At 43.0% G+C, this 21,635-nt stretch overlaps 1 protein-coding gene across 4 annotated transcripts in view; it reads right to left on the bottom strand.

The window, feature by feature from the left end:
- GAB1 (GRB2 associated binding protein 1) overlaps window positions 1-21,635 on the bottom strand; it is a 125,789-nt gene that overhangs the window by 75,699 nt on the left and 28,455 nt on the right. The window contains exon 1 of one of the 4 annotated variants that reach the window (XM_018061568.1): window positions 153-1,133. The exons of the other annotated variants lie outside the window; for them this stretch is intronic. The gene's annotated coding sequence lies outside the window, so the exon portion shown is untranslated. Of the gene's footprint in view, window positions 1-152; window positions 1,134-21,635 lie in introns of those variants that run through there. 4 annotated transcript variants of the gene reach the window in all.

Here is a 21,635-nt window from a genome sequence, read left to right as displayed (position 1 = left end):
TCAGCGTTAGTCTGTCTAAATCGAAAACAAGTAAAATGACCGCTAAAAGAAGAGAGAAGAGGTTTGTAGGGTAAGAGAAAAAAAAAATTACTAAGATACTACATAAGATTCTGGTCCATCAGCATCAGTTACGAAGAAGATGGCAAACACACCTTTCGTGCCTAGAAGGACCGCTTCGCCGTACCTCTGATATCCATTATCCTATTCAGGACCAGCCCAGGAAAGTAATATACGCCCTCAGAAACACTGGCCTGGCTGGCACCCAAGTCAGTGACTTCAACTGCTCCACATTAATAACAAAAGCTGTACAGAGTGGACAGGCGGGGAGAGAGATGAAAGACCAGAGCAGACTTCTAAGAGCAAATCTATCTGCTGTGCTAATTGTTGGCCAAGCCCTGATCCTCCTTGGTGGAAAACAATCTGGTCTCTTTGTAAAGCCTACAGTCATTTCATGCAACGGTTTTAAAGTCTGCATGACGTTCTAAGAACAACAACAGAAGATTTTCATGGTAATAGACTGCATGGACTTGTTACGTACCAGAAACTGTTGTGTGCGCTGCACACAAATTGGCACATGAGATTTCTCTGACGGAAGTGCTACTAGCCTTAGTTTACAGATCTGCGAACTGAGGCACTGAAATGATGAGTGACGTTCCCGAAGATCACAGTGCTAGTACGGGTGAACCCAGGCCCTTAGGCTCTGGTTGGCCAGTGACTTACCCATGACACCAGGCTACCCTGTGCTAAATCCTGCTGGTGCCTCCAGCCCTCTGGACCTTAACCCAGGGATCCCCAGCCTCTGGGATCTAATAATGGCTGATGATCTGAGGTGGAGTTAATGTAATAATAATAATGTTCACAATAAACACACAGTGCTTGAGTCATCCCGAAACTATCCTCCCCCTCCCTGGTCTGTGGAAAAATTGTGTCTTCCACGAAACCAGTCCCTGGTGCCAAAAAAGACTGGGGACCGCTGAGCTCTCAAGACACTGCTACTCCACAGGCTGCAATTGTGCGGCTGCTTTCTGGCTGCTCCAGGGGCTGGAAGGGAAAGGCAGAGAGCTACCTTCCACAGAGGGCCCTACTTTATGTCAGCCCCTTCAGAAAAGAGGAAAGTTCTCTTCTATCCTATGAGTGGCTCAGATGGTAAAGGATCTGCCTGCAATGCAGGAGACCAGGGTTCGATCCCTGGGCTGGGAAGATCCCCAGGAGAAAGCAACGGCAACCCACTCCAGTATTCTTGCCTGGAGAATCCCATGGACTGAGGAGCCTGGCGGGCTACAGACTGTGGGGTTGCAAAGAGTTGGACATGACTGAGCGACTAAGCACACACACACACATGCACACACATATCCTATGATCTCAGCATTGTTATTGTAATTCCCACTGTACAGAAGAAAATCAGATTCTGAGGTTAAGTATCCTGCATGAGGCTAGTGAGAAGCAGTGCTGGCATCTGAACCTAAATCTGTTTTTACCTGCTCTGTGTTCCCACCACTACAGAAGGCATCTCCTGCCTCAATCACAGATTCACCCCTTAACTGGTGGATGCATCCAACAGCCACAGGTGAACTCCCTGATTTTAGCTAATTGTTTCACAAATGAATGCTGCCTGGATGATCAGGAGGAACACCAAGGGAAAAAAAGGGTAGTAAAAGTCCAACACAGCAACCAAAAAAAAAAAAAAAAACCCTCTTACACTGCAGAAAAGTCCAATTAATTAGCAGAAAGCACATTTTCTGTGTACATACTCAGCACTGCTGCAGAATGAATTATCAATGTACAGAACTGGATATTTCTGGTGTACATAACCTCTGCCAATCATATTACATTTTAAACGCACTGGAAGAACTCACTACGGAAAAGAATTCTGTGATCAAATCCCTCTGTAAAGTCAAAAACTTCTTTACATTCTCTAAGCCAGGGGTTCCCAACCTCCAGGATCTAATGCCTGATGATCCGAGGTGGAGCTGATGTCATAATAATAGAAATAAAGTACACCAGAAATGCAATGTGCTTGTACCATCCGCAAACCAGTCCCCTCCCCCAACCCACGGAAAAAAATGTCCTCCACAAAACTGGTCCCCGGTGCCCAAAAGGCAGGGAACTGCTGCTCTAAATCTTTGAATATTCAAAAGCAGGCATATTCTATTTTACTAATGAGGTGTACAACAATCCAAATTATTTTATATTCTGCCTTAAAATGGAAGAAATGGACCATTATACATTTCCCCACTTTTTCCAGCCTGTGGTTCTCTAAAGTTCAAGTTGCCAATCACACATCAGCATATAAATTAAGATCTATATCTTAGCTAAGAGTTTCTTGAAATGAAAAGAATAAAAGGGATCAAAAGATTGATGATTAAAAGCTGCAGGAGACTGTGACTCACAAAAGGTATAGATATGAAGGCTTCAGATCTCGATATCCTCACTTTATGGATAAGAAAACTAAGGCCCAAGAAGTAAATGATCTTTTCTAAATTTTCACTAGAATCAGTAGGAGAAACACTAATATCCAATTCAGTGGTGCTGCACAGTCCAGAATGGGCTCCCTTAATGATGTGAGATAATATAGCATTGCAAGCTCTAAAAGGGCAGAAACTGTGTCACGGTTTCTGCAGCTCCTACAAATTGCTTTGCTTAATAAATAGTAGTAATTCTGTCTACAGTGGGAGAAGGGAATCAGAGGTGGTATGGTAGGCTACCTGCTACTTCACTTCTGATCTTTATAGACTGTTAGGCAGATCCTGGGATTTCAGCGAACAGCTGGGCACATGTTGCACAGAGAAGAGAGAGGGTGTGTGAGTGTGCTAATAAGTTGTGTCAGTTGTGTCCGACTCTTTGTGACCCCACGGGCTGAAGCTCGTCTGGCTCCTCGGTCCATGGGATTTTCCAGGCGAGAGTACTGGAGTGGGTTGCCATGCCCTTCTCCAGGGGATCTTCCCTCCCCAGGGAGACCCAGATGGGACATCCTTTGAAAGGGCTCAAGATCTGAAGCCATGAAACACTCGTACATCGGTTTACTTGTCCAGCTCAAGGTTTCTCTGCTCCTGATCTCTATGACTGCTTCCAACATTAAATGTTATTCTCTTTAGGTCTGAAATTTATAACTTTGACACGAATAACAATATTTTACTAAGCCCCTTTTAATGTGCCTCTTTGGTGGGGTACTGTGACTTTTACACATTACAAATAGTCCCACCTGACCTGGCCCAGTGAATGAGGTGGGGGATAGGAAAGACTGGCTTTGCAAGGGCCATTGAGCCCCCATTTCCTTTCCTAATACCACTTCCCCCAGAAAAGCTCCTGGGTGGGGGATGAGGCCCACAGCACTTGGAGTTTTACCTCTAGCATCAGAGTCTAGGACCAGGTTTGTACCATTAAAAATACATTCACCAGGCTGTGGTCCCTCCGGACAGGCCGCCCCTGTTTGATGTCCAGTGAAGCTTTGAGCAGAAGGGGGCCCCTCCCGCAAGCTGGTCAGCTGCAGGGGCTGCCGACACTGCAGAGCTGGTCTGAGTCCAGAGGCGCGGGTCACAGAGAGGCCAGGGCCACTGGGAGGCCAGCCTGGAGTGGGAGCCCGGCTCTGTAACCTGAAACTTGAGAAGGTGATTAAGAAAGACATACTCAGACAAGGAGAGAACGGGAGCGGTTTGGAGCCTGGAAAACTGACAGCATGAGAGAGTGACTACTTAGGAAATTCCAACTAACCGTCTCAGAAAGCAAATGCTATTGTCTCCCAGAGAAATTAAAAGAATGTCTACTTATTCTGTCTGTGAGTTATCTGGGATCTCATTCGTCATTAAACATCAGGAGTGTTGCTACCAATGCAAGGGTGTCAGGAAAAAGAAACAGCCTGGTCACAGGACTCTCACAGTTAAAGAAAAGAAGAGCAGAACTTACATTGTGTCTCTGTATGTTAACAGAACTCTACAGTTTACAAATCACCTTCCTGGGCACTTTCTGCTCTGATCGCTTCAGATCCCTACAACTACTTCATGACATTTGAATAAACCGAAAGTCCGAGAGGCTGACTTACTGCTCTAAGAGGTTCAAACTGCTACGGAAAAGGTCTTTAGGTTCACCTGGGGCTCTTTCACCTTGCCAAGTCTCTTTAGAACTACTTTTCCTCAAAATCCACCTTTGAAGAGAAAACAAATGTATTCTTATGCATTAATTTTTTTTGCAGTTCTAATGTCTAGCACTGAAACAGGCTAGAGGTTGAAAATCATTAAGCAGCATTCGTTTTTTTAATCTATCTTATTGAAGTATAGCTGATCTACAAAGTTGTGTTAATTTCTGCTCTAAAGCAAAGTTACACATACATCGATATACTTTTCCATATTGCTTTCCATTATGGTTTATTACAAACTACTGAATATAGTTCCCTGTGCTATACACTAGGACTTTGCTGTTAATCTATTCTATATAGAAGAGTTTGCATCAGTTATCCCCAAACTCCCAATCCTTTGCTTCCCCACCTCCCCTCTCCCTGACAACCACAAGTCTGTGTTCTATATTTAAACAGTGTTTTGATACTCTGCACAGCACTGTCCCTTTGCTGCAAAGCGTGTTAGCGTATGATGGGTTAACTAAGCTTCGAGGGCTAGTCTGGAAACTTTAGCATCACACATACTAACCTATTGTTTCTATGGGAAGTTCTGTGCCAAGTTCCAGTCACCTGACTTAAAATAAAAGAGAGCTTTTGGAGCATATGAACACAGCCTAAAAATAATCACCCCTGCAAACTAAAGGCATTTTCTTGGATTTAATTTTTCTTCTCCATTTCATTTAAATGTATACAGGCATACACAGAGCCTGTTCTCATGGAGCATCATGTCCGGTATGAAAAGCTAAGAATTTCAGCACAACAGAAGAAATTTCACCAAATACTCCCACATGTGACAGTGTGGATTACATAAAGAAGTGGGAAAGTCCCCTTCTACCCCAGAACTGTGCCAAGACATCTGACATGCACATATCTGCCAGGAGTCTACAGTCTGAATCCACGTTTTAGATAAATCAGCGTAATATTATAATGATCCAAAAAGTTCAGAAAGGACTTCTTGCCAGGAGAACTGCTTTACAGCCCCTCAAAAGATCTGTTCTGAGAAAAATGTCTCCCTGCCAAGGATTTCAAATGCTAAAAGCAGAAGGGTAAGTTTCCAGTGCTGAATTTTCAACAAACGACCCAACATATTACATGGTGGAAAGTTCTCTCATCAAGAATCGCGGTGCCGATTTAAGAAGATTTTTTATAAGTCCAGCATATATGAAAAGATACATCGGAATAGGGTTGGGACCACTGGGTCTATTCAAGGACACAGATAACCAGAACATTGGGATAAATTCCATTATCCGGTTCTCCTGATGCCTTTTGATTCTTTAAAGACGGATTTATCCACAGTTTTTCAGAAAAGTTTCTGCTGCGTGGATTCAGATGTGGATTATGCTTAAACCAAACTGAAACCACAAGAAAGCGCAACCAGGTGGAATCTAAACATGATACTCTCAACCAAAAGTTGAGTCAGTCAGTCGTATTTCACCCTACCTCAGATAGGAGGGAGCGTGTGGACCCATGCCCCAGGGTCCTGCCACTTCTCTTCTGCCCTCACTCAGGAGAGTCCTTCCAGCAGAATCTTGAAAAAGACAGACTAAGAATGATAGGGAGCAAAACAAAAGGCAGCTTACACGCATGAGAAACTCCGAATTGCCCAATTTCAGTCCCCAAGCGTCTCAGTCGGCCGATCCTCTGTAATTTTTGATGAAGTACAACATAAACCTCTTTAAAGCTGTTTGTAGTCAAAAGGTACAAAGTGTGAGAACTGAACCCTCTTGGTTATTGAGATGAGTCTTAAAATAACCACAGCAGTTAACACTTAATTCAGTGTTCTTGCCTTTCTGTGAGAATTCTCAGTAAGATAGAAAATACCCTTACAAAACACAACTTAACCTACAGTGGAAATAGCTCCTGGGGGAGACCACTGTCTAGCTTATCTAGATCTAAAAGCAATTCACTTTATGGAAAAGCCCAATTACTATGACTTTAAATATTCTCCTGCTTCTTTTCATATATATGCACTTAAAACGGTCTAATATGAATCCTATGCAGCTTCACAGGGCTATGCCAGCAATCCAGGCATATTCTAGTGGGTGTGCTCTACTCGTTTTTTAATCTAAAAAATATTCCATACATACTTTAAGTTCTTTTTTGAGTGGTGCTAGCCTTTCAATTTTCTGTGATATGAATCTTTATTCAGCTTTCTTATCTATTTCCATAAGCTTATGTTTTCTTATGAGTTGCTTGAAAGAAGATACACTTTCATAATCTGTTCAGTTCAGTCGCTCAGTTGTGTCCGACTCTTTGCGACCCCATGAATCGCAGCATGCCAGGCCTCCCTGTCCATCACCAACTCCCAGAGTTCACTCAGACTCGCCTCCATCGAGTCAGTGATGCCATCCAGCCATCTCATCCTCAGTCGTCCCCTTCTCCTCCTGCCCCCAATCCCTCCCAGCATCACAGTCTTTTCCAATGAGTCAACTCTTCGCATGAGGTGGCCAAAGCACTGAAGTTTCAGCTTTAGCATCATTCCTTCCAAAGAAATCCCAGGGCTGATCTCCTTCAGAATGGACTGGTTGGATCTCCTTGCAGTCCAAGGGACTCTCAAGAGTCTTCTCCAACACCACAGTTCAAAAGCATCAATTCTTCGGCGCTCAGCCTTCTTCACAGTCCAACTCTCACATCCATACATGACCACTGGAAAAACCATAGCCTTGACTAGATGGACCTTAGTCAGCAAAGTAATGTCTCTGCTTTTGAATATGCTATCTAGGTTGGTCATAACTTTCCTTCCAAGGAGTAAGCGTCTTTTAATTTCATGGCTGCAGTCACCATCTGCAGTGATTTTGGAGCCCCCAAAAATAAAGTCTGACACTGTTTCCACTGTTTCCCCATCTACTTCCCATGAAGTGATGGGACCAGATGCCATGATCTTCGTTTTCTGAACGTTGAGCTTCAAGCCAACTTTTTCACTCTCCTCTTTCACTTTCATCAAGAGGCTTTTTAGTTCCTCTTCACTTTCTGCCATAAGGGTGGTGTCATCTGCATATCTGAGATTATTGATATTTCTCCTGGCAATCTGGATTCCAGCTTGTGTTTCTTCCAGTCCAGCGTTTCTGATAATCTGTAAACAATCTTAAATACGCCTCCAGTATAAACCAGTATTATCTCTCACACTTGTATTCTTTTTTTCTATTCACCTATTGCCCTGGGCTACAGTTTCTCAGGTACAAAATGGTGGTGTGTGTTGGAGTTGGGGTGGGGGGTGGGGGAGAGGCGGGGAAACAAGCTTTATGATTTCGAAGTTCCCTTCCAATTCCAGAGTTTTACTGTTTGCTGGGTTTCTCTGGTCTGCATTTATCCTAGACATGAGCTCCCATAGAGCAGTGGTTCTCGGGAGGGGGAGATGGGCAGGGGGCGGGGGGCATTATTTTGCCCCCCACCAGATGTTTGGCAATGTCTGCAGACATTTCTGTTTCAGCTGCGAGTGCCATCTGCTACTGGCATCGAGGGGGTAGACACCAAGGATGCTGCTACCTAAACAACCTACCATGGGCTGGAAGCCCTCCATCCAAGAACCATCTAGGCCAGCACCATCAATAGCGCTAGAGTTGTAGGGTTACAAACTCAGGAAACTAAATGGTCATCATATTCAGAAAGTTGGGGAAGCCACTTCCTAAAATAGTTACTACCTTTCCTATTCCTAGACAGGCAGTTTGGGCGCTTCACCTCCTAAAAGGGAAGCAGAAAGCAACTGGGCTTATTTCTTCCTTTCTTCCTCTATTTCTCCCTTCCTCCCCCTATTTCTTTCTTCCTCTCATCCAAACCCACAGAATGATCAATGCTAGAGGCAGGATGGATAAGCCCTGGTCCCTCCCTGCCTTCACCTAGTGAAGGAGGCAGAAAAGCAACAGTGGTCAGTGCTCTGGATGTAGCAAGACGTGATGTGGCTTGCAAAAGCCCATAGATTCTTTCAAAGACCCATGAGGTATCAAATCTTCCTTTAATCAGCAGATTTGCCAAGGAGCTTTCACTGGCAAGTTTTTAAACAGATGAATTCAACTAGAAAAACTCAGTTCCATTGAGAAGATATTTTTCCATCTACCAAAATGATGAAAGTTGTTTCTCAGCCATGAAGAGCAGCTTCATCTTTCTAAAGGAACATATGATCAAATGCACTTCCAGGGAAACCAACAGTATTCCAAGGATTGCTGGGTGCTCAGTTCATCCCGGCATCTTTCTGTGGGAAAAGGTGAGTAAGGAAGGTCCAAAGGTCAGAGCTGTGACTGTACCATGGGAACCACTGCTTTCTAGGATACTCTGGGAGGTATCCAAGGGAACCATACAATATTTCTTCCAAACCAAGGCACTTCTGAGAGCGAGTTACACCAGGACACAGTACAAACCAGGATCAACCTTCACCGAAGCCATGACTGCTACGCTGTGGTGGCTCTTTTGAATGTCTGATGGAAGACGATGCCCACAGGAACCTCAGAATATCCTTGGGCTCTGAACAAAAGTGTGACTTCCACTTTCTTAGTCAACTAACAATCAGTGATGGGCAAAAGGAAAGAAATATGATATTCAGGAGAAAGTTGACACAGTCAAATCTGGAAAATCCAAACTTACTCTCTGAATCTAAAGTATGAGGTTCCCACCGGTGTGGTCCAGATGAACAGTTATTTCTCTGGAGCTTGTGAAAGGCAACAAAAACTGTGAAACAGCTTCTAGTCTGTCAATTTAGATGGTATATGGATCCTCATAACATACCGACCCTCCAATACGCCCAAGTGCATTTCCGGTACTTGCAGTCAAGGCAAGCCCTACGCTAAAAGTCATGTGACTTGGCAAGTTTGGTGTGTTTAACCATACTCTGGCCCACTCTGTCCCATATGAGGCAAGGGACAGTCTCAGTAACTCTCCCCTTTAAAGTCACATGACCAGCAAGGTGGATAGGCTCCTGGGCATTTGAATGAAGCCAAAATGTTCTAGGGCTTCCCAGGTGGCTCAGTGGTAAAGAATCTGCCTGCCAAGCAGGAGACCCAGGTTCGATACCTGGGTCCGGAAGATTCCCTGGAGAAGGCAATGGCAACCCACTCCAGCATTCTTGCCTGGGAAATCCCATGGACAGAGGAGCCTGGCAGGCTGCAGACCATGGGGTCACAAAGTCAGACACAACTCAGTGACTAAAATCACCAATCAACTAAGATGTTCTACACTAAAATCTAGAAACTCCCAGAAAACAGGATACCTTATGCTTTGGGCAACAAAAATATTTCCAGGATCAGTAAAGTCAAGTTTGCCTTTCTTCCAACCTATAAACAAGGTAACCTCTTAAGAAAACATTATAATTCTATAGGGAGCTTGTGACTCAAAAACCAAACCATAAGCATGTCATAATGCTTTGGGCACGAGAACTAAGACTGCATGTGAGAGCTGCCCCTCCAAGCGGGCCCAGGAGGCCCCAGGGAGAGCCAGGAGCAGCAGCAATCCTGGCCCCACCACGTTCCCTCCCTTGCTTTATCAGAAGCAAGATTAAAAAAATCATCCTCCTCCTCATCATCCTGGGAAAGACGATACAACCTTCACCAAAGTCAGAAGGCTCAATTATTCACTTCTATTTGACCCCAATGTCCTAGATTTGATCAAGAGAGAGACTTAAAACTGGCAACTGCGGCCCAGCCTGAAAAGAGGGAACAGAGGCCACATTTCATCCTTAGGAACCAAGGGAGTCGCTACAGGCAAGCTCGCCACACATGAAGGCAGAGGTTCCAGAAATAAGGACACATACAAAACCACTAAAGTATAGACAAGCAAGCCTGGTGTCAATGCAAATACAATCCTACGGACAGATGTTAAAGACTCGGGGGTAAAAGGGAATCGTGGTAGCTTCATGTGTTTCCAATGCCATGTCAAAGTATCCTAATATGTTTTTTGGTAAGCCTGCCTGGTATGAGAGAGAAATGCTATGAAGAAAATGTCTCTTCATTTTTCAACCAGGTCTGGATAAAATGAAGATATGTCAGCTGGATGACACAGTTGAGGGTGGTGGTTGTTTAGCCTCTCAGTCATGCCACCACATGGAATGCAGCCCTCGACTCCTCGGTCCATGGAATTTTCCAGGCAACGATACTGGAGTGGATTGCCATTTCCTCCTCCAGGGACAGGGATCAAACTCATGTCTCCTGTGTCTCCTGCCTGGCAGGCAGATTCTTTACTACTGAGCCACCCCGGAAGCTCATCATAGTTAAGGGTAGTGACAATTATTTGAAAGACCATCCTCAAAGAATATCCGTTATTGAACTGCTGTGACCTGAAGGAATGGCCTTGCGTCATTTTTCTTTTTTAACTGAATGCTTCTATTAATCACTTAGAAGAAGTCTGAGACTATGCTTATCAATTTTGTAGATGGCATGAAGTCAGATGAAAGATAATACTCAGAAGGATCTGAATGTAGAGGACTGCATAGACAGCAATGAGATGACATTTTCATAGAGATAGATAAGAGCCCCACATTCAAGTATAATATCAGCTATACCAAAAGAAATGCTGGAGACTTAGCAGTATTGTAAAAGTGAGAGTCAGAAGTAACACAGTTGTTTAAAAAGGAAAGCAAATTCAATCCATGGCTGCATCACAACAATTAATAACCAGATCAAGGGAAGAGACAGTCTACTAGGTGACACCCAAGTTGAAACCACATCTAGAGAACAGAGGTAAACCCTGGGAGCAGTTTTTCAAGAGCAAACTGATTATCTAGAGAAAGCCTAGGATGGTTAAGAGTACAGAAATCATACCATCTGAGAAACTGTTGACAAAACTGGGAAGGTCTGGCCTAAAGAACACTCTCTGGGGGATATGATGGCTTTCTTCAAGTACTGAAAGGTTATTCTGGGAGCACGGGGAACTATATGCGATAGCCTGTGATAAACCACAATGGAAAAGAATATGAAGAAAAAAACCATATATGTATAACTGAGTCACTTTGCTGTACAACAGAAATTAACACAACATTGTAAATCAACTATACTTGAATTAAAAAAAAAAAAAAAGACTTATCCTGGGAACATCCCCTGAAAGAGTTCGGGTTTGCCAATGACCTTCTAGAATGTAAATGCAACACTCCAGGCCCAGGAGGACAATCAGAAAGCAAAGGAAACACAACCTCTGTGTCCTGTACTCTGTTGACACAGCCTAAGGCGGAACGGGGCTTTTGGCAACAGCTGACTCAACGATTTAAGATTTCTCGTGTGAACCAAGTGAACGGCTTTCAGTCTCAGCAGTTAGCACCACTGGTCGGTCACCACATTGTACATTTCTGTGCTCAGCATCCACCTCAATCCACTAGAATGTAAGTTTCACGAATGCAGGAGTTCTGTGCTGTTCACAGCTGAATATTCCACACCTAGAACAAGTCCTGGCCCCTAGCGGACATTCAGTTAATACATACTGAATAAATGAAGGACCGTTAAACAGCCACCAACAAAAAAGCTATAACGGGGACAAAAGATAAAGGGCAAGACAGTAGCCTGGTTCTGTACAGCTCCAAGAGAACAAACAACCACTCTAAGTTACAGGAAGGAACTTTCAATCCAAGCAAAACCTCCCTAATCATTATGACTGTTCCACAACAGAACAAGCTGCTCCTTCAAGTAAAGTTTTGTTCTCTATAACTGCAAATATTATACTAGATGTCTATTCATCTACTAAACTAAATGAATAGGAAGTCTGCACGAACTGGGTAACCTCAAATACTTCTGAGACTTGATGATTCTTCACAGAAACAAGTTACATGGCATCAGTGAGGATGACTGGGATGTCCCCTTTAATATCTGGGCTGGACAATTTCCAGCCACTCCACCTGATCCACCCTCCACCTGGTCCTGTCCTGCTCTGAGCTGGGGGATGCGAACTTAAGACCACATCCGGTATCACGTCTGGTTTTCTGGCTTTGGGATGAGTTTGGTCAATGGGGATAAGAGAGAGAGAAGTCAGAGGGCAAGGGACTGAACCTCTGGCTACGGGCCTATGCGTCCCTTGACCAGAGTCCTCAGCTCCTGCAAGGCATCCATCGCGACACAGCCACTCATCCTAGGGTTTGGGAATATTCCCTCCTCTTCCCTCTTCAGGTGCAGGCACCAGCCCTTGCCCAGCACTCCTACTCACCCTTATATGCTCGCTCTTTGGGTAAGCAGTCTTTTGATTCAGTGTACCTCAGATTATCCAACTGGAGTGTGCCACTTGCTTCCCACCAGCCCTTGACCCACGTATCAGCTAGGTGGGGACTCACCCAGTGTCTGTCTGAATGCTCCCAGGGACCAGCAGGTTCTGGAGGGCTCTGGGGCCCAGCTCTAATTGTCAGACATGCCTCTTTTCTATTCAGCCAACTCCGTCATTCTCCGTCATTCATTTTAGCGCAGCTATGATAACACTAGGCTTTTCACAGCTTTGAATCCAGCTTTCAAAACCAGTCACGACACCGGGAAGGCAGTGGAGGCTGCAACAGCTTGTAGCCTGTCTCATGTCTCAGCAGAACCGCTTAAGCAGTTCGATTTCCTGTGCATTCTGTAACAGCAGCTTCCCTGTTTAGCAAGCACTCTGGCTTCACAGTCAATCATTCCTTCAGAAAAAGGAAGCCGTGGCAGGTTGTCACACAGCGGTATCAAACTTTGGACACCAACAGCCGTTAACAGGAAATCATGTATATATTATGTTCTTCCTCCAAAAACGAGTTTATGAAAACAGGCAAACACCACCAAACTTCTCTTCTTCATCACTTTTTATGGAGGCTGCCTTTCTGTGGGAACTAGAATAATAGAATGTTTTCACCCTGCGTTGATTTTTATCTTATAAAGAATGTATCCAGTAGGGAAATAGTGTGTTTTCTTACTGCTAATGGAGTAGCACAAAATGAATGAAAATATTTGGTAAGAACCAGTTTTTCTTTTCACAGCCTAGTGTCACAGCAACCATTAAGCAAACAAAACATCAGGTGGGAAAACAGCACAAAAACCTAGATGGATTTAGACAAAAGAAGATAAAGACTGTTTTTTAAGTTATTAAATAAAGAGGGGAGAAGGCAATGGCAACCCACTCCAGTACTCTTGCCTGGAAAGTCCCATGGAAAGAGGAGCCTGTTAGGCTGCAGTCCATGGGAACAAAACCTTGAGAACTGCCCAAAATATGAAGAAAAACCTTCATAGGAATCTACTGCCAAAAACAATGATTTGCATATCATAATTATTTTTAATTGTACATATTTATAGAAATTTGGCATCTGTGGCAACTTCTGGGTGTTCATTGGAAGGACTGATGCTGAAGCTGAAACTCCAATACTTTGGCCACCTCGTGCAAAGAGCTGACTCATTGGAAAAGACTCTGATGCTGGGAGGGATTGGGGGCAGGAGAAGAAGGAGACGACAGAGGATGAGATGGCTGGATGGCATCACTGACTCAATGGACATGGGTTTGGGTAAACTCTGGGAGTTGGTGATGGACAGGGAGGCCTGGCATGCTGCGATTCATGGGGTCGCAAAGAGTCAGGCATGACTGAGCGACTGAACTGAACTGAAGACAGGTAGAAATGGAGAAGATAAAAATGAAAGCCATAGGACTTCTCTGGTGGTACAGCAGATGGGAATCCACCTGCCACTGCAGAAGACATGGGGTCAATCCCTGGTCAGGGAAGATTCCACAGGCAGTGCAGCAACTAAGCCCGTGAGCCTCAACTACTGAAGCCCACGCATAGAGCCCACACCCAGCAACAAAGGCCCAGCACAGGCAAAAATAAACAACTAAAAGAAGTATAAGATTTATATGAAGAAAATATGAAAAAAAAATTTACAAAATACAAGCCTTAAAAAAAATGAAAGCCTTAAAACTTTCATTATAATTCCTCCTGCAACAAGTTCTCAAACTGCTCAAATGTCTAAGTTTTGGACAATCATAGGATGGGGTAGCATCATCTATTCCAAAAACGGTACAGACTATTTGGGGGAGTGTGGGGAACCACTGTTATAGAAAAAACAGAAGCTAAGCGAATCCTGAGAGTTTAGGTACTTACTTCTTCCAACAGCATGCAGCTGTCCCGTTCTGCCTGGGGCTCCCTTTCTCTGACCTTTGACCGTGTAATGTAATTGGCACTAAAATATGACATTCTTTGCCACACTGGCAGAAACCTCTGTTTCATCTTTTTTTTCTTTTTTCCTTCAAAACACTAGGACCTACCAGTAACATCTTTCTTCCTGTTCAGAGTCCTGTGGATGGAGCTGAAAACACTAGTCTAGAAGCAGAGTCCCTCCCCTGTTACCCCTGAGGGGAGCCTCTGTCAATGGCCTCATCATCAGAACTTAGATCCTCCTCCGAACTGGCTCAGTCGGTTAAGAATCCACCTGCAAAGCAGGAGACCCAGGTTCGATCCCTGGGTTGGGAAGATCCCCTGGAAAAGGAATGGCAACCCACTCCAGTGTTCTTGCCTGGAGAACCCCATGGACAGAAGCACCTGGCAGGCTATAGTCCATGGGGTCGCAAAGAGCCATACAGGACTGAGCAACTAAACAACCACCACTTCAGAATCTGCAGCTCAACCCCTGATGTAATGTCAGTCTAAACTAGCTTCAGAAAAGCTGAAAGATGTGCCTTCAAGCCCTTGCACTGAGGGGCAAATTTATGACAGCCTGTTTTATTGAGGCTTCAGTGGTAACTGGTTCCTAGAACTTACTCCTCTGGGAGGGAAGAAGAAAAAAGCAAACATTTAAGGACATATCCAAATATGACATATCTAATATCAAAGTGAAAAGCAACTGCTCTGGGCCTCTCCTGTAAAGAGACACGCTCCAAACATTCTCCTCATTGGACCACCATCTCACTCTTGCTCTCTCCCATTTCAATTTGGGGCTTCTAAGTATATGTACAAACTACAGAATCTCCTTTCTAGAGACAGTGAAGATTTCCCCAGTCCTGCTACCAGACCCTGGATTCAGTCCAACAAACACGTATTGAGTTCCAGTTATGTGCTAGACACTGGGTCACTATGCTAATGAGAATACATGTTTTTCCAAAAATATAGGTATCCTCCTTCATTCCTGGTTCAGGTTTTTGGCATCCTGACTAGAAAGAGTAATGATCAATTATGGCCTTAGTCTTAGCACACTCAAGTGATCTCCAATGTTTTCATTCACTAATTTAAAAACTGGTATCAGTCACTCAGCCGTGTCCAGCTCTTTGTAATCCCACAGACTGCAGCCCACCAGGATCCTCTGTCTTTGGAATTCTCCAGGCAAGAATACTGGAGTGAGTTACTGGGATCTTCCCAATCCAGGGATTGAACCCGGGTCTCCTGCATTGCAGGCAGATTCTTTACCATCTGAGCTACCAGGAAAGCCCATATTTACTGACTTTTGGCTATTTGCAAGGCTATTTCTAATAGCAACAGAAAATTTGAAATGAGGGAAAGTGTAACCATGGGGGTCGCAAAGAGTCGGACACAACTGAGCGACTAAACTGAAGTAACCGAAAGCACAAGCTGAAACTATGGCACAAAGAACTGTGACAATTTGAAGGAAGAGAGATTACTTATCACTCAAGGGATCAAGGAAAAAAAAATTCTAAAAGGAAGTAGCACTTTTTTTCTTTTTTTTTTTTTAGTTGGAGGAAAATGGCTTTACAATGATGTGTTGGTTTCTGCCATGTAATAACATAAATCAGCCATAATTATACATATATCACCTTCCTCTTGACCTCCCTGCCCTCCCTCCATCCCACCCCTCTAAGTCATCACAGAGCACCAAGCTGGGCTCCCTGTGTTATTCAGCAACTTCTCACCAGCTATCTATACTACACATGGCAGTGTCTGAAACTACCCCCTGACCCAGCAATCCCACTACTGGGAATATAACCTGAGAAAACAGTAACTGAAAAAGACGCATGTACCGCAATGTCCACAGCAGCGCTATTTACAACAGCTAGAACATGGAATCAACCTAGATGTCCAACAACAGGTGAATGGGTAAAGAGGGTGTGGTACATATACACAATGGAATATTACTCAGCCAAAAAAGGAATGAATCTGAGTCAGTCTGAATGAGGTGGATGAACGAAGAACCTGTTACACAGGGTGAAGTTAAGCCAGAAAGAGAAAAATACTGTATATGAATGCATATGTATGGAATCTAGAAAACCTATGTGCAGGGGAGGTGTGGAGGCGCAGACATCAAGGACAGACTTCTGGACACGAGGAAGTAGCACTGGAGCCAGTCTTCAAACCAAGAAACAGCACAGTGAAAACCCAGCCATGAAAAGGGCGGGATGTGAACAGAGGGAGGGAAGAGAGAACAGCCTTGGGTAACTGCAGAGGGTCTTCACGATCACAACATTTTTAATTAAAAAGTAAATTTAATCCACTTTGGATAAGCCACTTGTGATATAGCTATACAATGGAAGGGTACTTGGCAATAACAAGGTGTAATGTTCTCATATATGCCAACAACAGGGCTGAACTTCAAAAACATTAGGCCAAGTGAAAGAAGCCAGATACTACAAGAGGCCACATATATAATTCCATTATATGTACCAGCCAGAACAGGCAAATCCATATAGACAGAAAGCAGATTAGCGGTTGCCTGAGGCTGGTGGGAGGTGTGTTGCAGGGAGATGGGAATTACTGATAATGTCTGGGATTTCTTTTTTTAAGGTGACGAAAATGTTCTGGAGTCAGATAGTGGTGACGGATGTATAGCTCTGTGAATCTACTAAAACCCAGTGAACTGCACGCTTACATGAAAGGGTGAACTTTATACCTCAAAAGAGCTGTTAGAAAATAAAATCAATTTACTTAATATTTATGTTTATATAGAATTCAACGCCTAGGCTAGGGCCCTATACGTATTTTTCACTTTGACATATGTATTAATGATGTACAGAGGAATACCACATACTTATATAACACAAAACATAACAGCAGGTTGAAATTTTTAAGTAAGGTTCACTGTCCTAAAACTTTCCTAGAAGAAATGAATCTATCTTAACTTTCCAAATCAGGTGCATTTCGGGTATTAAAAAATAAATGACAAAATAAGTTATGCAAAGATTTTAACACTTGAGCACAAAGTAGTTAGTGTAAGAGATCAGTGTCCTTTATATGGCATAAGCTTTAATTTTCGAATGCCATTTTTATTGAAACTCAGGGCTGTATTCCATCATATGTTTTCTAAGACCATATAAAAAAGACCAATCACAAACTTTCAGATGCCAGTTTTGTGTGTGTTGATGGTTCCATTTTTTTCGTTCTTAATTATAGAAAGTGGCCTGATATTAGAATTTTTTAATAATTTTTATTGCTTTTCGGTGACACTGTGCATGTGGGATCTTTGTTGCCCAACCAGGGATTGAACCCATATCCCCTATGGTGGAAGCATGAAGTCTTAACCACTTAACCACTCTTAACCACTGGACTTTCCAGGGAAGTCCCTGATATTTAACTTATTCTGTCTTCCTCTGAGAAAGACTCAAACACTTTAGAAAGCTACTGATAACAGTTTCCTCTTCTGGGTCATATGTACCGTAATTTTCTGATTTTGTGCCTTGCGACGTACACAATGAACTTAGGAGAAGTTAAATTTGACTCATCATGAGCACAAGTCTAGCTAAATGTCCATTTTATAAGTAAAAGGAAACAAAAGTGAAAAAGATAATACAGAAGCACATAAAATGATAAAAAGCTTGCTGATTTTACACCATGGCATGTACTTATGGAAGGCACAGATGGAAGGACAATGTCTCACAACGTGCCAACGTGGAGACTGTGAAGGGGCCTGAACGTGGCGCCAGGGACAGATTGCTCACTGTGTGCCTGTTCCGTGCCAGTTGTCAAGAAAAGCATCTCCCTCATTTCAAAGTTGGTCCATTACTCTGCAACAATCTGACTTTCTCCTGCAAGGGGAGCTTTAGTTAGAAGCAACCTTCCAATAAACTGGCAGAAGGGTCTCTACCTTTAATTTCTATAATGGTGAAAGAATAATGAGTATCGATTAAACCAGGTTAATATGCGTCCACATTAGATAACGATCTCTTTTTGTCAGTAGGAACAGTGAGATGTATACCTGCATGAATTAACATTCTGTATTAAACAGAACAGCAAAGAAAACTGAACGGCTTACAGAAGCAAACTGCTGAATAATTTATGAATTGTTCTATCACTAAAACTGAACTCCTCAAATGTGCGTTTTCAATTTCTCATAACTATGGGGTCCAGATTCTGGCTAAATATTGATTTTTACATTAAGAGAAACTGCCAAAATGATGAATAAGAAACCAACAAGGCAAGGAAATATGTAACTTGTTGGTAGTTATTGTACAGATGAAAAAATAACACTCTAAACTGTACTTATAAATTCAAGTTTAAGCACTAAATCAGATTATCCTGTAACCCTGATCACTAAATGGAATTCCTGAAGTGAGACACAGTACCTGTTACTCTCCAGATCCTGAGAGAAAACAGTCATTAATCCACGTGCCAGAAACAGTTAATATATTACTTGAATTATAAAATTTAATTTAAAATAAGAGATCCAGCAACAAAGAAGTTTGTGGTTCAAATCATTTGAAACTACCTACCAGGTAACTTTTCCAAGTGTTAAGGCAGGCCAAGACTATTTCCACACAACCCAATGATTTTTTACTCCAGGGAGTTCCAAGTATTTCTTACAAATATCTGTAGAATTTTTTATATAAACATCCAGATTTCCCACATTCCAGTTCCCAGAAACTAGATTCCATTCAAGTATTTATTAAGATGTGCGGGTAAATGACTTGGGGAAGGGAGGACATCACACTGACACACTTTCATGTATCTGAAGAGATGCTGTGTTATGTGCATGTGTGTGTGTGTGTGTGTGTGTGTGTGTGTGACGGTGACAATGGAGAAAGAATACATACTTGCTGTAAAAATTCAGAAAATTACAAGGGAGTATTTTAAGAATATATGGTAAACCTGAGACCCATACATATTATCCTCGAGAAATATGTGTAGTTTCAAAATAAAGCCCCACCGCTCTGTTTTTATGTCAATTTCATGATGCATCCAGCTTCATTCGTTTCATGATAAAAAGCTGGAATAGAAATAAACGGTTTGGGACTTCCCTGGTGGTCCACTGGCTAACACTCCACATTCCCCAATGCAGAGGGCCCAGCTGGATCCGTGGGCAGGGAACTAGATCCCACATGCTGCGACTAAGAATTTGCATGCTGCACCTAAAGAACACACACGCTGCAGTGAAGACCCAGAGCAGCCACATAAAGAAATAAATAAAAATATTTAAAGTAAATAAATGGTCTACTCCTGGATTTTTCATTCTCAACAACAAAGACAAACTCAAAAGGACTTAAAAGCTATAACATCAAAGTCATTATGCTTTCTACATTATTAATCACAGATACATTTTATAGCAGAATCACATGTGACAAGGAAAATGGGCAAATGAATATAGCAATTCAAAACTACAGAATTACCGAATATCAGGGCTGAAGTGGCCTTGGGCGCTACAGAAGGGCAATTCCTATTTAAATGGAAACGTGACTGTGAACTCACCAGGAGACAGCCCCTATTTGATTCACCTGTGTGTCCTTACAAAGCTCAGCATGTGCCAGGCACTCCAAATACATTTGAAACAAACTATCATGTTTGTTGGATGAAGGAAATCCATTTTAATGTAGTCGTTTATCCTCTCAGAAGGAAAGACTTCTGGCTCTGCTCCTTCTACAAAGAAATGGCTTATTGTTCATTTATATATTAGTAATGAATAAAAGCCTGAACACGAGATCATGCAATGATAGTCCTCTACTAATGGAAAGGGTGTAATTCAAAAGTTTGTATGTAAGTAGCTTCACTTGAGCTCAGAGGGCATTTTCCCATAGAAACAAGTGGAGCATAATGGCTCATGTCTCTGGCCAGCCCACAAAAACTTCCTTAAGTATATAGCTCCAACAGACTGACCACTGCAAAAGAACGTGCCTTGGGAAAGTGTCCAGCACCCCTCTGTGGGAACCATCTTGCCGCTGCCCGGAAGGCAGGCTCCTTCAAGATGAGAGATGTGGGGGTACTTCCCCAGCGGCCCTGTGGTTAAGACTTTGCCTTCCAATGCAAGGGACACGGGTTCGATCCCTGGTTGGGGAACTAAGGCCCCACATGACATGGGTGTGGTCCAAAAGAAAAAAAGAAAAGATTAGCAATGTGGAGATGAGCAAGAACTCAGAGCAGGGCAAAGCTGTCGGGAATGACAGAGAGAAATGATGGTTTACTCTCCCCCGCCACCCCAAACTCGCCTTCGGTCCTTCACTCTGCCTCTCAGCATGCATATCTGGAGCATCTTCTGTAGGTCTGGCACTGTGAGCGCCCTGGGTGACATAGCAGAGACCAAAATCCACAGGTTTTTATCTTCCCAGAGCTTATAGTCTCATAGGGAAGACAGACACTGAAGCATCAGAAAGGCGAATGGGGCAAGGCTGAGAGGGGAGCAGGGAGAGGTCTGGAGCAGAGAGAGCCGAAAAGGAAGAATATTTAGAAACATGAGGTATCATTTCCTCTTTGAGCTTCCATCTGCACTTATTTCCTCACTGGGGTGGAGGAAATGAGGGGCAGGAACGAACAACCGAAAAGGTGATGTAGCGGCGTTGCTCCTGGTTGACGAGGTTCCGCTGAGCTAGGTTCTCAGCTTTCCCAAGGAAACTGTGAGCTGTCTAAAGGCCTGAAGAAGCTTTTTTTTCCTGATGAAATCAGCCAGAGGTTTCTGTTGCTTACAACTGAAGAAAGATCCTGTCTGATATACCAAGCCACGTGACATTTTATTGCTTTGGGTCAAAGGCCACTGTAAGATTTACAGAGCAAAAAAAATACAGTGAGATCCCACCAGTAAGTCAGGCAATCAGAGTGAGAGGCCGGACAAGATGTTACTGAGCATTTCTGAAGTCATTTCTTATAAGGAATGACAGGATGACTGTATCAGCATGCCATTTTAATAGTAGTACCTAAAATATGGTGGTTTTTTTTTTCCTTTTTCCAACCAGGCTGAGAGATACAGAACACTGGCCGTCTCCTAAAAAGCATTCAGTTTCATTCTCACATGTTTAAGGTATCCTATGGCTCAGGAATCCCAGTCGCTTCCTCCAAAGACTAGAATTTTTATCTCCCTGCTTGATTATTCCAAAGAAACTATGATACCATTAAGCTAGCTCAGGCGCTGGCATCACCTGTATTAGACTGATAGAAAAATTTTAAGAACACACATCCTTGGGGAAAAGGCCAGGTAGGAAATGAAAAGTGTAATTTTTGAAACTAGAAAAATGTACTCATGTCCTTTATCTTTAATTAGAATCGATACGTCCCCTACAATGATCTAACTTCATTCACCTTGAATAATGCTTTTAATAATAATTTCCCTTAGTCACTATAAACTGTATAGAAATTCATATTTCATTTTCCTTTTGGCTTATTATCAACAGCTTTGACCACTGCTTCTTAAAAGAAAAAAAAAAAAAACTGGCCTAGCTGTGAGGAGTGTGGGATCTTAGCTTCCCAACC

This window comes from Capra hircus, chromosome 17 (genome assembly GCF_001704415.2).
Source record: "Capra hircus breed San Clemente chromosome 17, ASM170441v1, whole genome shotgun sequence".
Lineage (NCBI taxonomy): Eukaryota > Metazoa > Chordata > Mammalia > Artiodactyla > Bovidae > Capra > Capra hircus.
This window is presented reverse-complemented; position numbering and strand designations above follow the sequence as displayed.